This window comes from Lissotriton vulgaris, chromosome 7, assembly GCF_964263255.1.
Source record: "Lissotriton vulgaris chromosome 7, aLisVul1.2, whole genome shotgun sequence".
In the NCBI taxonomy this organism is placed as follows: domain Eukaryota; kingdom Metazoa; phylum Chordata; class Amphibia; order Caudata; family Salamandridae; genus Lissotriton; species Lissotriton vulgaris.
Window position 1 is genome coordinate 952,274,339 of NC_141695.1, and position 17,786 is coordinate 952,292,124.

Consider the following 17,786-nt stretch of genomic DNA (forward strand, 5'->3'; position numbering starts at 1 on the left):
ACAGGTCGTAAACAGGCGGTTTTCCTCAAACGTCCAAGAAGTACAAATTAAACCAAACTCACAGTTCAGACTCGCCAGCAACCGCCAGATTACTGTTCTGATGAATAGCGTGTGACCCTGTGTACCAGCAGTCTCTCAGGAAGATTTGATGACGCACAATAATAAATCGTGCAGGCAAGAATTGTTTTAACACAATGTCCTTGGAGCTTTAGCTATTCTTCACTGCCGCCGGTGTGATGTTAGAGTAGGTTTATTCTGAGCAATTACCTTGCCAGTTTACACATGTCAGCATTGGTTCACACAAGGAGGGCAAAGATCAGAGGAAATAAACAAACAGGCCATAGATTACAGCATGCATCCCCAATAAAACTCCATCCAAAGAGAAAGTGACATCTGGCCTTTACCGACTCAGCCACAGTGTGAACAAGTAATAAAAAGTTAACTAACGTGTAACGCGAATTTCAGGGGATCTTCAGTTTTTCTTAAACCTTGTTCCTAATGTAATTTCAACACCAAATTATAAAGTCCCATTAAACCTTGTTTTTTTTAGTGAATTTCAGTTTGTTTAACATAAGCTAAGATCTTATTACCACACCTGTCTATAATGTCACTTTAACTATTTGTTTTTTCTGTGAATACACACGCATTTACATATATATATTTTTTAGTCACAGGGAGATTAAGTGATTTGCCTGGAATCACAGGGTGTTGACCGGAGGCCGGGCCCTTAACCTAGTTCCCCAGTGCCAAAGTCAGCAGCTTTAGCCATTAGGCCACATCTCCTGACTAGATGCTGTCAACCAGTAGGGAAATTCAAAATCAGACCATCACAATGCAGAAAAAAGACAATGACTGATAATTGGGAACTGCAGACTAATTAGAATATGGATACATGTGATTGATCAATAAGTTATGCATACAACAATACTGCAGCGCTTAATACACAGGAAGGTTCCTTCAATATCCTGCAAAATGGCATGATTTGCCTCCCCAAGCCTTTGTAATTTGAGTCCTGCAGGAACAGACTTCCCAGTTACACAAGGAAAAGGGGAATTAACGTGAACAATCTCTCTACATTTAGAACATCTCCTCAGCACTCCGTGGAAGCAAAGGTAAGTTTGCAGCGTGCCACAGCACAGCCCTGTTTCCTTTTAGTCTAGGTAAGTGTAAAGGCTGCGGTAGCGATCTTAACAGTTAAGATGGTGTACTGTAAGGTTTTGCGTTATCAAACCAATCCAGATTTTGGACTGCTCTCTCAAACAGACATAACTAAAGATTTTATCAGTCTCGGATCAAATGTTCTATATATATCACGTTTCGGTATTTTTGTGCATGAAATGCAGCAATATGAAAACCCATATTTCAAGAATCCCAGGGAAATATTAGTTTTATCATCAAAATGATAGCATGGAAGGAGGGAAATCACTCTGCAGAGTTTAACCAGTGCTAGAAATACTAGGATTAGACAACAATGGAGGAAAACATAATGTGGCATTGTAATCTACATTATGGAGCAAGAAAAATTTAATAATGTAGCACTTTCTCTCTCAGTACTATTTTTATGCCCCTGAGATGGAAACAACCCTGCTTGCTGCAAGCTGCAAAATTACGCGGCAAGTATGTTAAATGTAGATCATAGTAATGAAACACATTCTACTGACCATAACCATTGTTTTTGAATCAAAACATCAGCTCATAAAAGCGAAACAAAACTTAAACATGAGTTCCGATCAGTTCCCAAGTCTCGAACACTTCTAAGCGCTATCCCAGTAGTACAGCCTACAGTGCTTCTCTCCCTGCTAGGGCGGCTGGATGTCCTCAAGTGGGGGGAAGGCTGAAGGTGTGTAGACCCATCCTCACTCCTGTCCTTCAGCAATGCCAAGTGGGTGGATGGTATGTAGGCTAGCGATGTGGAACCAATGGCAAATCTCTCCAGCCTGTGGGAAAAACCATTGGTGTTGTAAGGAGGCGCGGTAGGGGACAAATACATCCTCCATGACTTTTAGGAAAGTTGGAAAGAGGGGCAGGATTTTAGTTAAGATATGTTTGGCTGCATTAAGAAAAGCATCCTGGATATAGAAGAAAAAAGTAACTTAACTGTAACTGCAGTAATCCAGTATTGGTATCTTTCATAGATTCACATGCTTGAACCATCTCCCATCTCGACGACGGGGAATGATTCAAGCATGTGAATCTATGAAAGATACCCCATTAGTGGATAAGTAAAAGGTTTTTCAAGCGGATGACTGCAAGGTACCATTATCAGTTGGCCCTGGTTACAATTAGAATGTTCAGGCTTTCTTTGCCTGTCATTAAGAAGAATCTGATTAAAGATAGAGCAATGGAATGGGGGCTGTGATGAACTATATAAAGGGATTAGCAGACCCCATCCGGATGCATCCATAAATCATGATGTCATATACACAAAGGAGGTAAAAGAATTCCCAGGTATGTCTTCAGTCCCATAAAATATGGGTATTGAGAGCACTGCTTTTTGTGCAATAAAAGGACACACACATGTAATTACAATTATAATCAAATACTGCCTTCTGCAGATATAAATACGAACAAAATTCAAAACAAACTATACAAGCATATCTAAGTCACACAACAACATATTTGTACAATATATGGCATTAGATAAGAAATAATATGGAAGGAAAATGAATACCAAGCATTCATGAGGCATGAAAAAATTATTGTTAATTGAGTTTCCTTTGTCTAGCAAGCACTGTGATGAACTACCTATGTGCCTTATCTGCTCTCCTTGAACTAACTACAAACTAACCAGGTACACCTGCATTTCTCTCGCGCGATAATGATCGCCCACCTCATTAACCTCAGACGGACATTGCTACAGCACATATAACATTTGAATTTCGAAAGCTCACACTTTAAGCTCCCGGCTGATCGGATGCACCCCACATGTTCTACTGCAAACAGGCGTTTGTGGCCGCGGAGCCTGGAGTCGCTGGCTTATCAGTTTGTTTGGACGAGGTCATGGTAGTAAAGGTTGTCACAGTTCAAGAGAGTGAGCACTTTCTACCCGTCTTAAGCCAGTTTCTATGGCCAGGTTTTGCAGATTAGGGCATTTAAGGGTAGGGGTACTGCGCGATTTGCTCAGGATCACAAAATGTGCTCATAGGGAAAGCCGAGATTAGTGCGCATGTTTGCTTTGTGACAGTGATAAAGCATGAAAGATTGAACTCAAACGTGCTAGTACAAAGAGGAATCACCACTGTGGAAATCAGACTTGGCTCATCACAAATAGCGCAGTCTAGATTGAACTGCTAAGTCACGACACCCGAAGTGCAGATAAACAAGCATTGGTGGCCGCAAAATGAAATAAAAAACACGCGAGTGTGAAGCGCATGGTGCTCACGCGCGTCACCGCAAGTATTACTCTGCTGGCGATCTGCTTGCTATAACGTGCATGCGTGTGCACACTCTTGTGCACATTCTAGCAAGCAGATCACCAGCAAAGTAGCATTTCCAGAGCACCTACTAGATGTCTCGGCCGAGAGCAGCCCATGCGCTGGATCAGGCCGAGACCTAAAAAGGTAAAGGGGGCGTAAAACAACGCACATTCTTGTCCCCATGGTCTGACTTGTCTATAGACTGGGCCACTAGAATTATGCAGCATGGTAGGTTCAAATTAGGGATATGGCCTGTTTCTGCTTGGTTCTACCCTCTGCGTCATCACCTTCCACTGTCCCCGATACACTCAGCCACACTCACCTTGGACCTCAACATGGATTGCCATATTCTGGTTGGTTACCAATGACACAGAAATCAGACTGCTGACTGAACTCTTCCTCTTCCGATAAATTTGTCATTCCCTATAGGACTCTGGCTGGCCCTCTACGGGCCAGCAATGTAAAGTGGGGTTTGCATGGCCCTGTACTGCTCCAGCTACAGCACTCCACTGAATGTGCATTAAACATTCATATTCACACATATGTGTCATGTCTATGATCATTCAAGTGTCGAAGTATGGATGAATGTAGGGTCAGTGATTCCCCCTTATGTCCATATTGCTCATGTTGTGGGACTTGAGTCACAGGGTGCAACATATCCGAATGCAGTCAGGGTGGCACGGACACTACAACAGAGGCAGACGCATTAGTTACTTTCTTGTCCAGCCTAGGACGGAAGCACGCCCAGAGCCCCGTGGTCATTGTTCACATCCCTACGCTGGGCTGGCACATGCCAGGCCAACCCACTCCACTTACGCTTACAGGGGGGGGCAACGCTACATGTCCCAGGTCTTCTCTGTAGTTATCTGCTGATCACAGGTCTAGTTGTCAGCATGCCACAGCCACTTCCTGAGGGGTGGTTTACACCCACACCACACACATACAGCACATGTGACCCTGCATATAAAAAGGGCCGGGTGCACATACTCAAGCCCTACCATATCACATTCCTCACTCCCGGAGGTGACATGATGGCGTCCGCACCACAATACTCAAGCATAAAGGGTCCATGACTTGATTTGCACAGAGTTGGTGGCATCGGATACGCTGTGGCCGACACAGACAAACCGCCACGTGACAGTGATTCTCAGTTCACTGAGGTAGGGGCACCTTCAGTGCTGAGCGGGTGTGCAGCCTGTGATGATGCGCCGTCCTGGCGGTCCGGACTATTAAGGATTTGTAAGCCCTGCTGGACCGCAGTGCAGGCCTGAGCCAGCGCGCAGCGTGGGTTTACCGCCACATGGTGTTGCCTCGCAGTTCACAGCGTTATTGGCACCTAAAGAGCTGAGCGGGTGTGCAGCCTGTGATGATGCTGTGTGCACTGATATGATCTCTGCCATTGCGAAATCAAGAACCAGAATCATGTGTGTGACCTGGTGGCCCGCAGTGTGAAGCTACATGATGTGGAGGCTGAAAAAGGTCACAGGCCCCTGGCTTGGAGCATGAACCGGAACGTGGTGGGCCCTCTTGGAGACACGCCGGTGGCAGAAGGTGAGCAGTGAGGCCTGGGTGTGAAGGGGCGGGCAATCACTGCTGGGCGGCAGGAGGGGCTGGGGTGCAGCAGTCTGTGTGCGCAGGGGCAGGCAAGTGATCATGGCGTGTGCAATTATATAAACTCTGCCATTCATAAATCTAGATTCTGTTTCAGATAAGAGACCTGGTGGAGTGCACTGTATACCGGCACGGGGTTGGAGACACACCGGTGGAAGCAGGTGAGCAGTGAGGCCTGGGTCTGCAATGTTAGCACTCTCTCTCTCCCTCCCTCTCTTGCTTTCACTGTCTCTTTCTTTCCCTTAATTTCTCTCTCTCTCTCCCTCTCTTCCTTGTACTCTCTCTCTCTCTTTCTCTCTCTTTCTCTCTCTCTCTTTCTCTCTCTCTCCCGCTCTTTCTCTGTATTTCACTCTCTCTATCTTTCTCTCTCTTACTCTCTCTCTCTTTCTCTCTCTCTTCCCATCTTTCTCTCTCTCTCTGTCTCCCTCTCTTACTTTCACTATCTCTCTCTCTCCCTTTCTGTCTCTTTCTCTCTGTCCTTTGATGAGCGCATGACACACCTTCTTATCTTGTATTTTGTCTTGCAGGCTGTGACTTACAGATTGTCCAGAGAAGACCCACCATGACTCTTCCAAATAGTTGATTTGAGTTTAATTTGAATGAAATAGTTTATTTGGAAATTCAAAGATGAATGAATGATTCACCTTTTTCTGATCACACATGAATGTTAATTGTTGTAATTGTGTGACATCTGGCGAATTTTTTGTTCATGATTTCGTAAAGTTGATGTAAAATATCTTTGTCTCGGGGGATGGGTGCCCGGGGTAGGGCCCTAGGAGAAGTGGGGCAGTGGGTGTTGTGGCCCTCTTGGGTGTCCGAGCTGCATGATCAGTAGCTCCATGGCATCTGTTGTTCTACAGGTGTGGTTCTGGGCTGGGCCCCCTTTTATGGTGCAGATTGTCGTCCAACTTAACACCAGGTAGGAGCAGGTGTTAAATCCCTGCTGCTAACGCACCTTATCGCATGTTTTGAGATCTTATTGCCGATCTGGCTGAGAATGTTGCGAAGTGGTGTTGTTGCAGCTTTTTGCACGGGAACGCCTATTCCGCATATCATTAGTGTTAGTTGCCGGTGTCATCTTTGGCAATGTTTTTTGTGGCTGCTATCACAGGAAAACTGGTGATATCGGATGTTAACACCAGCTTGTGAATCGAGCGATAAATTTATCGCCACTTTGGCTGCGATAAAGTGCCGCTAACTCGCCGATAAGTCCTTGTGAATATGCCCCTCTGTTGTCTAACAGTTGTTTATCAGTGCATCACTTTCCTATATGTTTGTTTGGAAACAATCATGCCTTTTCTGCCGTTTGTGTTTTTCACATCTTTCCTTTTTTATGTGCACATCTTTTCTCCTGTCTGTTATAATTCTCTCACCAATGTTGTGGTCCTAACACTTATTGCTGCTCTTATGCATACAACTCTAAATAGAAGTCGGTGAGCAACTAAAAACTTGAGCAAGGCTGGAACCTGATACCTGACTCAGCACGAGGTCCTCTTGGACTCTGGTGCCGAAATTGTGCCAAGCCCATTTGTAGCTTCTGCCTGCCACCCACCCCATAATGTCATGTGCCAAAGACAGAGAAAGAGATGCCCATCTAGTGGCTGAATTGCACATTGTGAATTCTGAAAACAAGGGATCAATCCCGCTTCCTTGCAAGACCAAATTTTGTGATTGTAGGCAAATATTTAATTTCACCACACACCCATTTTCTTCATGATCATTTAAGAGAACAACATCAAATATGTAAGTTCAGAATGTGCTGTGTACAGACACCTCTCCTGTTTGGTTTAAAAGACTATATGTTTCCCCATTTATAATATGAATCCAGGTCAAATACAGAAAGTAACAACAGACTCACATTTTACTTCACTAATGGCATTGAATGATTGCCTCTAAACTCATGTTGAAAAGTATCACTTTTATTAAATGCCTCTCAAGGCAATCATATAACCTGCTGCGCTAAGCCGAAATGCTTCTGTATGCTAAGAAAATACGTTTTTTATAATTTTGAAGATTTCATCATAGTTTAAATATGAATGAGGTAGTGTGCATATTGGGGCCTACAACCATTGGCTACAAACACAGGCAAGGTGGTTTTTTGACGGAGAGTGGACCACCATGTCTGTGATTGCTTTTAAATAAAGCATTTTTTTTAATGCAGCTCATTTTCCTAAAAGGATAAAGGAATGCAATTAAGAAAAGAAAATTAAAATGATTGCAAACTGTTTATAAGATTATTCAGTGGTCCATGGCATCACTGCCTACGCTTAAAACATGTTTTTTCACAATTCACAAATTGGAAGGGATCCTTCGCAGGAAGGAAGTCCCTTAAAACTCCCCTTTCAAATAGCGATTCCTTAATGTTTCCTAAACATAATTAATCATTCAGAAAACCTTTCAGAATGATTAAATGCGCTGATACATTAAAAAAAGTGTTTGAATGGTTGCAATACTCAGATTCACTGAATATGAGGGTTCACGACTGTTAAACAGTTTGTACATGAGACCCATGGCCACAAATCAACAGTTGATTTTAAGAATGTCCTTCACCTAGTCCAGCAGTGAAAGTATCAGACTCACCAGCTGTGAGAAATTGGATATTTGATTGAATGGTATTAAAACTGTTCTCAAGCAACACCCACAATCCTAGCCAGGGTGAACCACAAAAGTCACTAAATCTAGGAGTCACTGTGTTAAGTATATATGCACCACACAAACAGTAATAAAGTGAAAACACAATAGTAGAGATCTCCCACACTAATTTAGAAAACTCATGTAAAATGTAATAAATAAAATGAGACTAAAACAACAAAAATTCAATCTTAGAACTGGTGATATGGAAGTTTACAGGTTTGAGTAAACATAGCACCATTAAGCAAAAAGAACTAAGTGTTGTTGTCTGGTCACACTACACTGGGACAGGTTCAGGCCAATAGTGATGAAGTGTGGGCTGGACACAGGGACCAAGTGTGTCCTGCTAAAAAAGTTACCATCTCAAAGTCTGGCACACAGAACACAAATCTTCAGAATTTCACAACAGGACTTTAGCAGATGCCAACCAAGAGTCAAGATCATAGGGAGGCACTTCTTGGGCATCAGTAACTCACTCCAGCAGAGGCCAGCGGCGGCTCAGCCAGGTCCAGTTGTAGGTTCAGGGAGGACCAGTAGTAGCAGGTCAACTGGCCAGTTGCAGTGAGACCTCTGGAGCTTGTTATGTTCCTGTAGCTCAGAACAGGAGGTCAGCCAACTGACTCTTGAAGTCACTCTCTTAGTCCTGAGTTAATGGTGCAAGGCAGGCCTCAACAACAGGGCAGTCCTCTGAAGAACAAGACAGGCTTCAAGCAGCAGGGAGGTCCTCTGATAGCAGCAGGGCAGTCATCTGAAAAACAAGGCAGGCCTCAAGCAACTAGGCAGGCCTCTGAAGTATAAGGCAGTCCATTTGAAGGCTTCTACATGTCCATGAGTGTAATGAAAAGCTGGTCTGAGGGTACACTATTTGTATCTGGTGCTAGCTTTGAAGTGAAAGAAGACACTTCTGGTGTGTCCCTCCCACTCAGATAGTTCTAGAATTTCCTTAGATCCTGCTCAGTTGCCAAGATGTCTGGGGTGACAGAAGTTTGGTTTCAAGTTCTTCGTGAGTGTGCTGAGCCAGCACCATGAAATATAAGTGAGGCAGGGAACAGCTCCAACCCTCCAATCTTGGAAGGTTGGCCTTCTCCCCGACCCACCCAGGGCCTACTTTCCACTGTCTGGACCCAATTAGCATTCTTGATGGCAGAGCAATTTACAGCCCTAGGCAAATAGACCTCAGAAAGTTAGGACAGGAAAATGCCTACTTTCTAAAAGTGACATTTTAGAAATGTTAGACTAAAATCTGACTTTACCATTAAAGATGATTTTAAATGACAATTCATTTGAGTCCAAACATGATATTTCCACCCATTCCGAATTGAGAGTTAGCACTTTTTAACTGTAATAAGGTAACCCAAGGTTATCCTATGGAATAGATAAGCCTCACAGTGGAATATAGCTGTCTTGGGGCAAATATTAGTTGACTGTGACTGGACGGCATATGTAGATAAACAAGATATTGGCTTGCTCCAGGAAACGTGGGCGATAGAAAAAGTATTTATCAATGGGTTTACTTGCTAGAGTATGGCAGCATAACCGGCAGCACACTTTGGGAGAGCTATCTGTGGGCTTATAATTTTAATTAAGAATGGTCGTGTTAGCAGCTCTACCCTGATAGTGATTGACAGTTTGGATCTAAGGACGGTTACTGTAACTTTTTCAACAGGACTCTGTTTGTCCATTTGCAATATTTATTTGAGGAGCGCAAGGGGCCCAGACAAATCTCCCACATTATCACTCCCGAGGATCTCAATAATATTTTGAAATGAAACACAAGAATTGTTGTGGCAGGTGATTTTAATACCACCTTGGAACCCTCGACTTATTTAAGTGATATAACAAAGGAGGAAGATGAACCTTGGGGTATTCCACCATTGTCAGCTGTCCCCAAGAAAAAGCTTTCAAATGTTGCTCTAGAACTAGTTTCATTTACACTAAATAGGTGTCTTAGAGCATGCAATGGGCGTACTCCCTCTGATCCTACTAGGGCAGTTATATTTAAAAGAGGGAATTGAATTAGCACTATTGATGATGTTTTCGCTGATATAAGACTGTGGCCACTCCTGGATGACATGAAAGTGGTTGATGTGTCTGGATAGTAACCACAACTTTCTTGAAGTAACTCAAGTTGATGATTCCATGAATCAAGATAAAAACCACCTGTTGTGCCTGCCCCTCAGGTAACAAAAAACTGTTGTTATGTTTCTTGGTCGAATGTTATATATAACTACAAATTGTTTACACAGATCTATAAAATGTATGTAAACCACCATAAAATATATCATGGGTTAAGAGAGGATGAAATCCCTATTCTGGATGTACATAATACCCTATTTAAAATACTACAGGAAATCTTTTATAAAACTTGTACCGTTAAGACTCATAATCCCCCCAACGTGGAGAATTGGTTCAACCAGGCCTGTAAAGTAACAAAGACAGCTTTAAGGAAGGCTATAATAGAACTGTGCCAAGATCAAGGGAGCAAGAACTACACATAAGTATACCCTGATCAAAGCAAAGAAGGACTGGGAAAATAATGTATGTCAAGATATCCAGGAAGCCAGTAAAAATAATGACACTAGATTATTTTGGTGCCTTGTTGCCCAAACTAAGACAGAAAAGCCTAATTTACACCATTATAATATTCCCCCGTACAGATGGGTGGCACATTTTACCGCCCTCTATGCTTCAGGTGACCCTCCAGCCTTTAATGTCACCAGCACTTTTTATGAACCAACCGTACTGGATTCCATCACTCCTATTGTCTTTAGTTTGGAAGAAACAGCTGAAGCAATTGACTCGCTGAAATCTGAAAAAGCACCCCGCCCAGACAAAATTCCCGGCGATTTATACAAATTCGAAGATAGCTAAAATGTATTTAGCACATTTCTAGTCCACAAGCATACTCCAGGGTTTGAAGAATTTTAGAACTAATATTCCCAACCTCAACCAGGAACTTGTATATACGGTTCCGATATGGAATTCTACCCTTGAGGTCCTTTACAAGTAAATGGAGCACTAACCAAGATCTCAGAATTTGCCCTATATGTAGCTTGGGTACCGAAGATGAGAAACATGTATTGTTCTTCTGCAGGGAGTATCATCTCACATCTCGCAAATGACTAGCTCCAATCTGCCGCAACATGGCTATCCATAGCCACCTGGAAGCCTTTAGGATTTTAAAAAGCAACACATCACCAATAATAGTATTTGTTTTAAGTAAATTCTTGCAAGCAATGTGGTTTAAAAGACAAACAGTTTTAAATGCCATAGACTACTGTGTTCTGTAGACTGATGTTCCCTTTGATGAATTGCTGATTACCTGCCTATTGCACTATGCACGGTCACTTTATGCATTTGTTGCACAGCCCCAAAACAAATTTGAGAACAACATTTATATCTGTATTGCCTCTCGTTGCACATTTTTTAAACAACACATTTTTCTTAAATTAGCTTGCACTTTAGTACCTGCTGTATTTTGCACATTCTCTTTATGAGTTTTATTACATTCTGTTGCCCGGAGGAATGTTATCAAACCATAGGAAGTGTTTTAAATGAATATTGTGAATGTAATTTTAAAGGGTACTGTGACGATGTTGTACTTCTGTGTATATAGCTCCCTTTTTGACAATGAGTTTTATGTATTATTTCCTACATTGATTGCTGGTGCTTTGTTTTTATTTGTCTTGTGCATACTTTGATGGTTGCTTTTACCTGAATAAAGTTATTACTACTAAGCCTCACAGTACTGAAAAGCAAATTTAGAATGTGTTAACTACAAGGACATGTGAATCTTTAAAGTACATGTTCAACTTTTTTTTAATACAATACACCCCGCCCTGTGGGCAGTTAAGGGACTACACTAGGTGTGACTTATATGTATTAAAAAGGGAGCTATAGGCCTGCAAAAGGTTTATTTTGCCAGGAAGGATTGGCAGTTTACAACTGCACACAGGCTGCAATGGCAGGCCTGAGACATGCTTTAAAAGACTACTTTTAGTGGGTGGTTCAATGAGGGTATGCACCTGTTACAACGCATTTTTTACAACGCACTACCACTACAACGCAGGCATTACAACGCATACCATTACAACGCATAGCGCTGGGGGGCGCTCTAGGATAAGAGGTAAGTTTAATTTACTATCCAACACCTTCCCTAGGGTCCACGGGGACTGGAGTTAGAATAGTAAATTATACTTACCACTATCCAGCACCCCAAAGCGCTATGCGTTGTAACGGTATGCGTTGTAAATACCGCGTTGTAATGGTATGCGGAGTAAAAGTATGCGTTGTAACGTCATACATCCTTCAATGAGTGGTGCTGGCCACAAGTAGCATTTAATTTACAGGCCCTGGGTCAATTTGCTTTACCTCTGTACTAGGGACTTATATGTAAATTAAATGTGCCAATTGGGTCCAACACAATTTTACCATGTTCAAGGTAGAGAGCACTAGCATTTTGCCACTGGTTAGCAGTGGTAAAGTGCACAGAATCCTAATGCCAATAGTAAAAACCGAATTCAGAAAACAGGAGCAGTGAAGGCAAAATGTTTAGGGGTGACCCTGCCGACAGGGCATTGTCCGACTCTGGTAGTAATACTTCGACCATCCCACACACTGCTCTCAATATTTCTTACCAATTATCAGCAATTCCAGGACATTGAAACACCAGATCAAAATAGTTTGCTGCCTCGCTATGATACCATTGACAGAAGTCTGAAGCTGCAGTTTAAAATCAAGTGAACAACTGCGATGTGACAATGGGCGTCATTTAGACCTTGGCAGTCCTCACACCGTCCCTCCATGGATTCAAGTACTCCATTGAGCTGATGGTATTCCATCCTCTGTATTAAATGTCTGCTAGCTGAGCAATGGCGGTCTCCTCTGCTGGCTAACAGTACTCCGTCACCGTCATGCTGTCGGTGTTGCACCGAGCATATTTAGATGTTACTGTTGTACTGGCGATGTCCTAGCTGTGGTTTGTTGATGGAGTGAGTCCCCGATGGAGTGGATACTGGTAATTACCACTTATTATTATGTCAATACACATAGGTGTCATGTTTGCACCCATAAACATATGTAGGCAATGTGTAGTGGTCCCTTGTGTTACATATTGCATTCCACACACACAACTTACACACTCTATTAAATGCACACCCACAGGCCTCACAAGCACAACACCCACAACCACCGTGATCATCTTGGTGATAATCTTGGCAGGACTCCTGCCGTCAGCTGATTCTGCCTATGACTCCTTTCACTCGGATGAAGATTCTTGTTGGAGTCTTTCATTTATGGACCTACCAACATTTAAATAGGGTGGGTAGGCCACCAAGAAGGTGGGAGGTGAATCGGTCAAAAAGAAATGACGGGGGCCTTACCTCCAAGATCTAAATCAGCCACTACATTAGCCCTTTTTTTTTAATTCAAGGTGTTTTAATATATGTCTGTTTTTGAATGGCATGTCAGGGAGAGACCATTATGTTGTGGTTTGGCTGATGTTTGCTATTGTTTCTAGATGGTTTTGCACTCTTGAAAGGTTTTACCTACAGAAGGATCTTTCATGGGAGGAAATGTAAATGGAAGGGAGAGAATGCTCAGGTGCCCCATGGACTCGAGACGCGCCCCTCCTATGGCAGTGTGCTGGCCCCCACCGGAAGGGACGGGGCTGATGACGGCAGCAAGTGACGGGGCAGTGGTCCGTCCGGCGCTGTGATTTTGAAGTGCATCAAGCATTTCTGGGGTAGGGGGAGCTGGTGTGAGCCTGACCCCACCCCTTTAAAATGGTTGGCAGAGCGGCAAGACGGTCTCTTTTGCACTGCTCGCCGATTCCTCCACAACGCATTGCCAACTGCCCAATTGGGGGCTTGGAAATAATCTTCTCTCTTTTTCTTCTCTTTTTACTGTATGGCATTGCACAAGCATCAGGATCACTTCAGGCCATCAGACCTCGTCAGCTGCTTCGTTTGGTTTCTACAAGGTGCAGGAGGAGCCCTTCAGGGCCGACTGGAAGCCTTATGGGCTTGGGCGGTTCCCTCGCCTGACCCGCATTTTAGTCATTGCTGTTGTGGCTCTAGCAAGGAGGCCCAAGTGAGAGAAGAGTGTTTAGGTGTTGGCTCTATATATTCCCTGCTGCACCTTTGGTTCTTTGTGTTTGTACTTCCTGGGACAGTTAAGCTGATACTTGTTTTTGTGTGAGTGCCGACGATTTTTGGTGATCAGTGTTTTGGACAAACCACAGCAGTGGATACAGGCCTCTTTTTTCCCTGGTTGAGGTCACAGGTGCAGCTGGTATTGTCCAGGCACACTTGTTCATTGGGGAAGGTTGTTAGCATTTAAGGCCCGCAGGCAGCATTTTTGTCAATCATTGGTGGTTGTGTAGGCAGCATTTGTCTGGTATTTTTTCAGTTGATTGTTGGTGCACAAAGGTTAGGTGGTAGGCTAAGAATGGCACCAGGGCATAGAAAGGGGAAAAGTGCACATGCATGGAGGAGCTGGTGGAGGCGATGATGCGCAGGATGGACGCCATGGACCAGTCCTTGGTGGAGTTGAGAAACCGCCCTCGGGCGGATGGCCAAGGAGGGGCTGAGGAGAGGCCTAGGTGGGCTGGGGTAGCTCTGAGAGCAGCTTCCCACCAGTGCCCAAGAAGGCTAGGGCCAAACGGGATGGGAGTGAGGGTCAAGGTCCCCCGCTGGTACCCGAGGAGGAGAGCCCGGGGTCCTGAAGGCCGGGCAGAAAATACTCTGGTGAGGAGTCGAAGACGCACATGCCTGTGGGCCCGGGGGCTCCAAGTGAGGTGCCAGAAGGGGGAGTGGGTGCAGGAGGAGTCCCTAGTCAGCCTGATTTAGTGGCCATTTGGCTGCTGTGTTGCCGTGGCTGTCTAAGTTGAGAACGTGGACCCCTGTGGCCAGGAGTAGGACCATTTTGTCTGATGGAGATGATCTGGAGAAAGCTAGGAAGCCGGTGGCACAGCTAGAGGGGACCAGGCAGATAGGGGCCCAGACTGGGGCTACGGGAGCAAGGGGGATTAGTGGCACAGCAGCTAACATGGCTGACCAGGGCAATGCAGAACCAGCTAAGGAAAAAACAGCAGGGGACGGAGCTCTCACAAAGAAGCAAGAGCCAGCAATCTCAGGAATGGCACTATTGTTGCCAAATTTATATTTGGGAGCAACACAGTTGCTGCAGGAATGTCTGGGCAGGCACATTTCCCAGGAGGTGAAGGAAAAGATTTGGAAAGGGGAATATGAGGACATGTTTGATTTGCTACTGGACAAGCCGGAAGGAGAGGAAGTGAAAAGGTGCAAGGAGTGTGCACACTCTCGGTTATGTGGTCACTTGCCGTACAAAAAGAAAGTAGAGGAAACTTTGGTCAATTGGATCAAAGGTTTCTCGAATTCCCTAGGAGTCTTTGCAGACCACTTCACTGGATTGGATGCCCAAATGGCATTGCTATCAGAACAGGGTGGCTTTTGTGCATGATGAATATGGGGGTGTGGGGAATATGACCAGGAGTTTAGGGGGGCGAAGGCAACTGACCCTGATTTAACATGGGACCAGATCGTTCTTATTCTGTGGTTTCACCACATGAAGCAAGAACACCAGGACACCACCCCTGGGCAGTCTTTTCAGGCAGGCCCCATGGGTAACGTTGGGGGAGGTGGAAAAAATGGGAACATGGGATTAAAAAAGGCAAACCTGCACCAGGCCGCCGGGGCGTGTAAGTTCAAGCATGCTTGCTCATTTTGTGGCCTCCCCTCTCACCCGAATCAAAATGTTTCAAGAAATAAAAGGGTAAGGGGGGAAGAAGCAAGCATGATGACCTTTCCCTCTTCAGTGCTCCCTCTCATGTGAATTTATCAGCACTGATACCATGGCTTAATAGCTATGTTAGTCTAGCAACAGCCCAAATTCTTTTATAGGGTTTTAAGGAAGGTTTTCAGATACCGGCACCAATGTACCTGGGTGTTCCCTACTGCAGGAATCAGCATTCTTTAAGATCTAACAGGGTAGTTGTGGCATCAAAAATTGAGAAGGAAGTGAGATTAGGGTGGGTGGGTGGCCCATATGGGTCAGTACCATCAGAGGATTTTGTTTGCTCACTGCTGGGGAGGTTCCCAAGAAGGATCCGGATGAATTACAAATACATAACTTTCCCTCTCCCAGGGGGCAGTCACTGTACGATGCAATTGATAGCACTTTATGCTTGGTCAGGCCTGGTACCCTCTTGGCAAAATCAGGCATAGAGTCAGCTTTCCGCCTACTCCCGGTGCACTGTCAGGACTTTCTTCTGCTGGGTTTTCAGTTTGAGAGGAAGTACGATATGGACAGGTGCATGCCCATGGGCTGCTCGGTCTTCTGCTCATACTTTGAGAAGTTCTTTTCTTTTCTTGAATGAATCTTCGGGCAGGAGACGGGCCATCAATGGGTTTGGCATTACACAGATGATTTCCTTTTCCTTGGCTCACCTGGCTCACCAGAGTTTGGCAAGGCAATGAAGTCTTTCTTTGTACTGATGGGTGAATTTGGAGTCCCACTAGCTCCAGGCAAAACTTTGGGGCCGTCGACGGTCATTAAATTCCTAGCTATCGAGCTGGATTCTGTAACTGGGGTGTCCTGGCTCCTACAGTGGAAGGTTTCAGCTTTCTCCATCGCACTGCATAAGTGCGTTGGAGAAAGCGTCAATTGTACCAGCTACAAAAACCTGTAGGGCAGCTCAATTTTGTTTTGAGACTCATTCCAATAGTCCACCCTTTTCCACACTCCATTGCACAGGCAATGTCGGGCCTAAGGAAGAATCACCACATAAAGTTGTCCAGTGAGGTCAGCCAGGACATGCATATTTGGATGGCATTCCTGCCGAATTTCAATGGCATTGTGGTATGGCCCAGCCCTCCCAAGTCCAGTGAGGAACTGGGCCTACTGACCAATGCAGCAGGTAGCAAAGGGTTCAGCGCTATCTTGGACCCACCATAGTGTTGGCCCCGATTTTGGGTGGAGTCAGGTTTGACTACCAACATAGGTTTCTTGGAACTTCTTCCCATCCTGGTGGCATTGACAATTTGGTCAGATTAGCTTTGCAACCAATCAGTCATTTTTTGGCTCAACATGACAGCTGTGGAGTGCATTAACCAGCACTTAGCTAAATGTAAAATGATACGGAAGCTGTTGAAGGAGATCGTGCTACAATGCATGAAAATTAATGCGTTGTTTAGGGCCAAGCATGTCCCAGGGGTGATGAATAGCGCAGCTGATACACTGTCTCACTTCAAGATGCAGGTTTTCAGGTCACACCACCAGGAAGCAGCAGAATCCCCAACGCCCTTTCTAGACCATCTATGGCAACTTAGTGTCCAAACCTAATGGACCTTGTGGCAGGCAGCCTAGCACCCAAGCACCCAAGACGAGGCGGGCGTATAAGGGGGCTTTTAGCTCCAATTGTTCTTTCCTTGAGGAAGGTTGGGAGGGGGTGTCGCATGAATTCTCGGCTATCCTATCATTCTTAGGAGCACTAATGGATGGGGGGGGGGGGTGTTCCACAGCTTGTGCACGGTGCCATATAGCAGCAATTTCCTTCTTCACAAAAATGTAGGGCCACCGAGATCCAACCAGCACTTTCATAGTGCAGAAGGCTCTGAAGAGATGGCAACATTTACAGAGATCACAGGCAGATGCTCGGCGCCCTATTGACATGAGTAAACCTTCAGCGGTATTGGGGAGGTTCATTTTTTCAGGGCAGCCTTCCTGCTAGCCAATTATGGGGCGTTTTCAGGATGGGGGAACTTGTGGCAAGCAATAAGAAGGATTGGCAAGGTGGGCTTCAGCTGGTGCACATGCAGTTGCAGGGGGGTTCGGTGTGCCTATTAATTCCACGGTCAAAAACTGGCCAGGGCGACAGGGGAGACGACGTCTTATTGCACAGGGCGCAAGGAAATTCTTGCTGTCCCATGAGCAACCTTGAAACATTCCTGGCTTATAGACTTTGGGGTTCGGGGTTCTCTCCTAACCCACAGGGATGGCACCCCTCTCACCAAGGTTCAGTTCACCAGGGTTTTTAGGCGAGGGTGAAGGGGATGGACCCTACTAAATTCGGTTTCCATTCCTTCAGATTTGGAGCAGCCACAGAGA